At 40.0% G+C, this 8651-nt stretch overlaps 1 long non-coding RNA gene across 1 annotated transcript; it reads left to right on the top strand.

Moving 5' to 3' along the window:
- The first annotated feature begins 243 nt into the window (after positions 1–243).
- LOC133951405 (uncharacterized) lies at positions 244–8218 on the top strand. The gene is made up of 2 exons (XR_009920452.1): positions 244–7846; positions 7938–8218. It is a non-coding gene; the product is annotated as an uncharacterized LOC133951405 (long non-coding RNA).
- Positions 8219–8651: the final 433 nt, after the last annotated feature.

Below are 8651 nucleotides of genomic sequence, written 5' to 3'. Positions count from 1 at the left end.
TTTCTCTTTCAGGTTCTGTAACTACAGAGAAAACATAGAGCAAGCTGTTGCAGAGACATCATGAGGCAGCTTAAAGGCAAACCCAAGAAAGAAACGTCCAAGGATAAGAAGGATCGTAAGTTGGCCATGCAGGAAGCGCGACAGCAAGTGGCCACTGTCGTCATCCCTACATTGGCTGTGGTGGTGCTGATCATCGTGGTCTTTGTCTATGTGGCCACTAGGCCTGGTGCTATTGAGTAGACATTTAAGTTCCATTAAAGAGACATAAACTCCTAAAGTACTGGGCTATGACAAACAGGCTATACCCAAAGGACCAATAATATGGCCCTTTTGTGACCGGCTTACCATTTGTCTTCATTAAAGCCCCCTCCAAAGTGTTTTTTGCTTTAAGTGCAATTCAGTCTGCAAACAAAAGAAGTCCAGCTGAGTGCTGTTGCATTTTCAACCTTGTGCCTCAAGACAAATGAAGATGACCCAATCATTTACAGCAACATATGGAATCATGTCGATCTCTTGCGTTATTATGCAATACCAGGAATACCAAAGGACTTGCATGCAACTTGTCAGGTGTTTCAAGAAGTGTTTCTTTAAAAAGTGTATGGTCTAATGTTGCATTCTGGCCAGAACACTCCTGCAATATCTGCATGAACAATGTTTGGAAAAAGAAATTAAGAAAGATTTGGTTAGAACATAGTAGAGTGTTTTCTCTAAAGCCCAGTATGTTCATACATCAGAAATTTTTCATGTATAATGTCGAAATTGCCTTATGTTGTTGAGTCATTCTAAACATCTGTGCAGAAATAACAAGGTGTCGTAACAGAGCTGCAACTTTTACTACATTACTATGGTTCTGTCTTTTAAAGTTCTTGATTCCTGCATATTTATCTGTTTCTCTGTCCCCAAACCAAAAAAAAGTGTACTTCTAAGGTCATAAAGAGTAATTAGGTAGTATCTGACTTGACTTGTCTCTGTTTTGCCAGTCTGTCCAGTAGCCTAGTAAACATTTTGGAACCAAGTGTACAAATCCTGTGCTATGGGCTCTGTTTTAATAATCTTAGCAGATGGTTTACGACTCAGCCACACTGAAGTTTTATTTTTAAACCACTTCACTTTTGCTAGATTTCTGCCTGGCATTCACACTATTCAACCACTTTTAGCCCAGAAACAAGAGTTTTGCTAACTCAGGTGACCCTGTTTAAGGTTGGAAACTCTGTGGGGTTTACTCTTGACATGCCATAATATAATTTTGGAAACGATAATGCAGGCACATAGCCTGGATGCCAGACGAACTTAGCCCCGCCCACAACATTTGAGGTCGGGAAGTTCAGTCTGGAGTCGCTCCGTTGGGGAGAAATTATGCCCGACCGGGCCAATCAGATTGTCAGGGCGGGCTTTATATGATGATGGACAGATGATCAACGGTAACGTAATCAACCACGTCATCGAATTGCCCTCGGGTTGAATTCGTTTTCAACAAACATGCCTGCTGCTGGAGAGGTGAGATGTGTAGATGCTGCCATTGAGTCTGTTTTAGAAGACATCGACAGCGCATTCATTTTGAAAGAGGAACAGAGAACATGGAGGCGATGCCAAAGCACCGCGCTAATCCTTATCGCGCCGGTGCTTGGCCGTTCACACCGGACACTGAAGCGACGCTGAACCGCCAGGCAGCGCTAATAATATCACCCGTTAATCCAGTAGATTAAAAGCATATACTTACTTGTTGCTCCAACATTAAGCAACAGCGTCCCAACATTTGTCTTTCTTGGTGTTGTCTTTATCCAACATGTTCCGAGGATCATACAACTCACTGTACTTCTCCACTTCAATTATTAATTTAATTTCATCCATGTTGAAGAACTTCGCTTTCGCCCAGTTTAATGTCGGTGTCGGGGGTAAATTACGTATTCTCCACTCAAGCCTATGTGGAGAATACGTAGCCCCCTCTCTCTCTCTTTTTATCTGTATCACTGCTTATGTGGCTGTAGTGGATGGGCAGAGGGGGACATTTACTAATGTCATTGGTGAAATTAAAACTCCAGGACAACAGAAGGGGACTTCAAAGTATGGGATGCATATTTCATCATTTATATCATATAAAATATGTCATCAATATCGTTTAAAATCGTTTTTCAGTGTGTTTCCTGGTGCGATACACTTGCGTCAAGCGCAAAACATAGACTCGACGCCGAAATCGCTGCACGGCGCGAGGCGGCCTTGGCGCAGCGCTGCGTTTCAGCCTCCGGTGTGACCCGCACAAAGTTTTAATATGGGAGTGGATGGGAGCCAGCTGTTATTTAAGGCTTGGCGCTGCGCTGAAGCGTCGCTTCAGCATAGCTTCAGCGTCCGGTGTGAACCCGGCGTTAGTAAATAACTCACAATGCGTTCGCTTATCATACGTCACATACTATGTTGCTCTGATTTGTTGTAGGTCTATCTAATTGAGAGAAGAGGAATTTTATTTCCTGGTTCGGTTGAAACACGCCCCATAATCACAGCCCAATGGAGCGGTCTCAGACTCACATTCTGACTAGAATTGTGAGTCTGACAACGTCAGGCTAGCAGGCACACACATTTGCTTCCTAGCTGGATCCTATCAGTCATGCTGTGTCCTTCCCTTATTTGTCATCATATTAGACTTCTAGAAGAAAACAAATGGCATCAGCCTTGACTGTTAGTGGTGAATGCAACATCTGATACCACTTTATATAGGAGTGGGAATTATGGAGATTTTTTTCAAGTAGGATCACAATTCACAATCATGTATACTTTTTCAGGAGTCATTGCCTGTAAAACATATGGGACACCACTGTATACGAATATGATTCCTTATGACTAATATATATGGATAGAATCTTACAGGAATATTTTGACAAACAACGCTGTTATTGTTTTAGATAAAGAACATCAAGCTTAAAACCCCTAATCACCATTATTCAATTCAAATCAGTTTTATTTGTAATTTTATTTGAAGAGCCAAATCATAATATACTTTACATATTTAGGTCGAGACCTTAAATATGATACAGAAACAATACAGTTCCCCTTAATGATAGATAGATAGATGGATACTTTATTAATCCCGTGGGAAAATAAGATCATCCAGTAGTTTATACACTTAAACACATCACTGACAAACATACATAAATCACATGCGGAGAACATATTTACAGATACAGGAATGGAATGCAATGATGTGATGTGTCAGTGTCCAGTAGGAAAGTGTTCTTGTGCTGCTGGAGTGGATAGTACAATAAAATATATCTATATAAAAACAACAGAAAAAATATATATATATAAATATATAAGAACAGGGTTCGTACGGTCATGGAAAACCTGGAAAAGTCATGGAATTTTAAAATGTGTTTTTCCAGGCCCGGAAAAGTCATGGAAAAAAATGATCTCCTAAAAGTTTTGGAAAAGTCATGGAAATTTGTTATATTAATATTTTCATGTTGTTCATTTTAGGGATGGGCATAATTAATAGACGATGAGTTTCGTCGATGAAAACTATTGCATGTTCGCTATATGGCAGGAAGTCGGAATATCCGAGTTGCCGTGAACGCAGCACAGCGAGAATGTTAGCAGCTGGAGGAAGCAGCCCGGTGCTAGCCTCCGCTGCTCGCTCTCTTCATGTCCGCACACGGACCGTCAGTACATGAGGAGGGGAACCCGGACAGACCTGGGTCTGTGTGAGGGGTTCCGGGAGTTAGTGCGTGACAGTAACTTGACTGAGAGGTCTAGAACCGTCAAATCCAGCTAGCTCCCAGCGGGGCTTAGTTCAAAGTAGGGGAGAGCGGGGTAATGTGGGACATCGGGTAATGTGAGACACCCCCTGTATCTAGGCAACGGAACACATTTGTGGTCATTTGACCATTATGTTTTCAAGCCCCTCTCATTCCCCCCTTGTCATGAAGCACGGTCTCACTTTACCCCACCTTGAAGCACAAGCTAAGTTTAGTCTTAAACATAATTTAGTGTTATATTACATAATATATGCTTAATTTTTTATGTGATAAACATTGTAGAAAAGCAATCATGCCAAGAAACTACTCCAGGAAGACAACCTGGGGCCAAACACCCCTCGCAGAGATGGAGAGTGCAGCCGCTGAGGTCATGCAAGGAAAGAAGTCCTTAAGAAAAGCTGGAAGGGATAGAAATATTAACCCTCAAAAGATTCACAAAGAAAAAAGAGAAAGGGAAAGTAAAATCAGTAGCCTGGGGTGCAGTAACTGAGGCAAAGAGAATTTTCACAGATAAGATGGAGGAGGAGCTTGCCAAACCATTGAAATAACTAGCTGACCAGTTCCATGGCCTTGCTCCAGTTAAGTGCTGTGAACTGGCATTTGAATACGCAGAGAAAAACAATATCCCTGTCCCTGACAAATAGACAGAGAAACAATGTACAGGTAAGCTAGGGTGTGCAAGAGATCACATAAAAAAAAAAATCATAAATGTGCTTAATTGACCAATCCCCATGATTCTGTTACTAGTCCAATTTTAGTGGTTGTCAATCTAGCTGTCGGGATTTTAACTATTACAACATGTGTTGTTATGGTAGTTTTAAAGTGGAAAAAGTTAGTGGACCACTTTACCCCGTAGCTGGGGTAAAGTTGGACACAAGACCACTTTTTTTAAAACAATCATATTGTCACTGCCCTTTGTCCTGAAGACATTTTGATCATTTCCATTGCTAGAAAACATCCTGAATTAATGGGAAATGTGTCAATTTGACTGATATATCATTTTAGCTCGCCTAGAGGTGAGCATATGTAAAAAATGTCCCACATTACCCCGCTCTCCCCTACAGCACCATTATTTTTTAAGTTAAACCAGTGAATGAATCCTGTTTAACTGCCAAAAGAGTTGTTCATCTTGTAAAAAAGATCTCAATGATTTTAATATAGCCTATAAATAGTGAATTTTAATATGAAAATATTAATGATTAATCGAAAATCAATCGTTAATTCTCCCAACGATCGATTAAGGCAATTTAATCAAATGCCCATCCCTATTTCATTTACGCTGGTTTGTGTAATTTAAGGTATACTGTATGCCTTGGAATTCTCATTGTTAGTTTGAATACTACATTGTCACTTTTTCAAGAATACACAGAGATTTTACAAAATGTTCGGTCATGGAAATTTGGTTTAAAGTCATCGAAAAGTAATCGAAAAGTCATGGAAATCCATTGGTCAAAATGTGTATGAACCCTGTAAGAATATGTAGTGGTAAAGTCTGTGCATGGGGCCAGTATAGCCAGTAAAGGGATGGACAGTGGATTGGTATATAATAATGAGAGGAGATGAGAAGAGTAGAGAAGGGGAGGGCAGACTGAGGTAGACTCATGCAGGGATTCTCACTCCCCACCTCTACACTGACCCCCTTGATGGAGACTGGAAGCAGAGGAAGCTGAGACCTCCTAAAGTCCACCAAGATCTCCTTGGTCTTAGTGGTGTTCAGCTGCAGGTTGTTATGTGTACACCATTGCACAAAGTTATCCACCTGGCTTCTGTACTCCCCGTCTTGGCCATCCCTGATACATCCCACAATAGCAGAGTCGTCAGAGAACTTCTGAGCAAGCAAAGACTATGTGTGCTGCCATCTGTTTAAACCAATTGGGTTAACAGAGAAAAAATTTGAAAAAAAGGAGTTTGTTGGAAAAGGCATCATATTTGAGCTCTGAGTGGTTCATATTTGAGCTCTGAGTGGATGTTATATTGATAATGGTAAGACAGATAATTACAGATGATAGCAGCACCTGTGAATTTAACAATGATAATAATAAAGCAGCAAGCACCAATAGTCAGGCCCTTGTAGTCTTTGCGCGTCAAGGGGTGCTGCGACTTGTGTGTAGTTGCTGGAGGTTGGTTGACGCAGCTTGGTATTACATAATGCATTGGCACATTGCATGAAGTAGTTAAATGTCACAGCTTGTTGAGGTGTGCATCCTGTTTGTAGTAGGTGATGCTAGGATTATGTTGAATCATAGCAGATGTGTTGTGCAGATGAGAATAAGTACAGTACAGTAAAAATACTTCCTGTTTTATTTCGGGGCATGTTGTTGAACAAAAAATTAAGATGAGCACAACTGTTACTAATGAAACATTGATGTTATGAAATCAACCACATACAGCAATTGAAGTTTGGTCAATTTAAGCTTGTACAATAAAATGACAACTTCCTATTTCACAGCAAAACTTCATATGTGAAGTTGATATGATCATTCTGTAGGTGTCAATTAAAATACAATGCCAGCAAACATCTGCTAATATATGCTAAATCTTAGCAAAAATTACACATTTCAATCAGTGAAATCAAAGACGTTGTATGGCCCTGATACATATACCTACCGATTTCTTACATGCCGGTGAAACATGCTGCCAGGGCTACTTTGTTGAAATTTTGAAGGGGTGCTTTTGTGCCATTTTTTCACTTACCATGTGGTTTAGCTCCTAAAATTGTATCAATTGTAAAAACTAAACACTCATATTTGACACTTGCCACGAAAACTGCATTAAAAAAAAAAGATTCATAAGCTTTCATTGACCATGTCAAAAGGGTCTTCTGACCAAATTTCAGCTGGATGTGGTGAACCTGCTATGAGTCTTCAAAGTGTAAGAAATATAATTTCTTGTTGCCAATAGGGGGCGCTTATTGCTATGACTGAATATTTGCATGTAGATGTGTTCATGCCCAGGGCCAGCCCTGAACATATGCAGGCCCTAAGCCGGATAAGTTGATTGGCTCTGTCTCTCAGGGAATAGAATTTTAATAAAATAAGGTAACATATGTAATTTTTACCCTTGTGCAACTTTTTTTGTTTATCTATAAATTAAGATGGCAATATAATAGTATTAACAATTATCATTCAAAGTTTTAAGCAGCTTCAAGAGATTGCAGATGTTAAAGGACCCCAGATTATTGGACCCCATTCGTGTGAAAAGTGAAAAGAATCACCTACTCTTCTTTGTTGGGAAAGAAGGATGTGAATCCCTTCTGGGTGACAAATCCTGTTAAGAATTAGAGCTGGTGAAAAGAGTGTATTGCATCAACACAGCGGTAGATACACCTAATGACTCTTTGGAATTAATAGTTCAAATTATGCAGATGTTTTTAAGGGTATTGATGTACTGCCCTTCACGTACAAACTCCAGTGGAAAATAGGCGCGCAGCCAGCTGTGCATGGTACACACAGATTTCCAGCCCCACTGAAACCCTAACCCCAGGTAGAACAAAGGATATTAATGGACAGTTGAGAATCTGTATGGATCACAAAAATCTGAATGAGAATATAAAACCCATACATGAAGAAATCATCACTGAAATGGCAGGAGTCAATTACTTCTCAAAGCTTGATGCATCATAAGGCCTCTGGCAGCTTCAACTGGATGAAAGTAGCATACAGTCCTGCATCTTTAACACACCATTTGGAAGACAGTGCTTCCTCAGACTGCCTCTGTGCCTAATAAAGTCAGCGCCTTGAAATAAAGTAAGCGCTTGAAATATTTTATCGAGCATTGTATGGGGCTCCACAGCCCAAGAGCACAATGAGAGGCTTAACAGAGTGAGGAGCACATAAGAAAGAATGGACTGAAACTCAACATGAGTAAAGGTGAGTTTCGAGTGCAGGAAATACTCTTCCTCAGAAATTTGCTCTCAGCACAAGGTGTCCGGCCATATGAAGATGCAGAGGTATGATAGCAAAAGCCCAGAAAATGTATTTTACACAATATGTTCCTTTTAATGGAACACACTATGAGCTAGTATGAAGGAGCATCCAGTACATCCATACGGAACTTGCATCAGGATTGAGGAGTTCAGGAGTCGGCAGAGAAGAAAGAGGGTAAGGTTAGATTCATTAAATAATTTGTCAGTTACATGTTTAGGTGTATGTTGTCATTGAACTGTGCTAATTGTACTGATTGTGTTTACAGCTGATTGAAGCGGGACAGATGACATGGAATCCATCCTTCTACAGCCAGGAGCTCACCGACCTGTGTGCCACACTTCAAATAAGACTAAAAGTTACACTGGATCTAACAGCTACACACCACAGACGTCTACACACTGGGGCAGGTTCAGACAGTCCACAAAGAACATATGACCCAGAGGCTGCAAAGAGACATTTCAAGCTTCACCTGATTAGTTTTTCACTGGCTAGGCAAGTTGTGTTTGTACAATATTTGTGCTTTATGTAAATAAAGCTTTGACTCAACATATACTTTGTTCATGTTTTTTCCCTGTACAATATGTTCACATATAACATCAAGCATCACATGAATGAATGTATAGTCTTTATTAACCTTAGTGCTTTTGGTAAAGGCTTATAATATATGTTAATATATGAATTATTAGTAACAACTATATTAATTTTTAATATTAATAGTGTTGGAGGGGTTTACCCCACGTGTGTACTGCAATGACCCCGGGTGACCAATGGCAACACTTCTACCAGCCAATCACAAGTTACTTTTCGTTTCAAGGGTCTGTCATTATCAAAACCCAAATATTGGTTAATTTTGGCTTCAATGATCTCTGGTGTTTCCCAAATATTTAATATTCTTTGGCTACTGGACAACTTGTTCATGCTGATTACCTCGTTTGAACTATTTATTAATTAATGTATTTACTGCCCAATGTATTATTTA

This window comes from Platichthys flesus, chromosome 4, assembly GCF_949316205.1.
Source record: "Platichthys flesus chromosome 4, fPlaFle2.1, whole genome shotgun sequence".
Classification (NCBI taxonomy): domain Eukaryota; kingdom Metazoa; phylum Chordata; class Actinopteri; order Pleuronectiformes; family Pleuronectidae; genus Platichthys; species Platichthys flesus.
The sequence above is the reverse complement of the archived record's forward strand: the minus strand, read 5'-3'. Positions and strand labels throughout refer to the sequence as shown.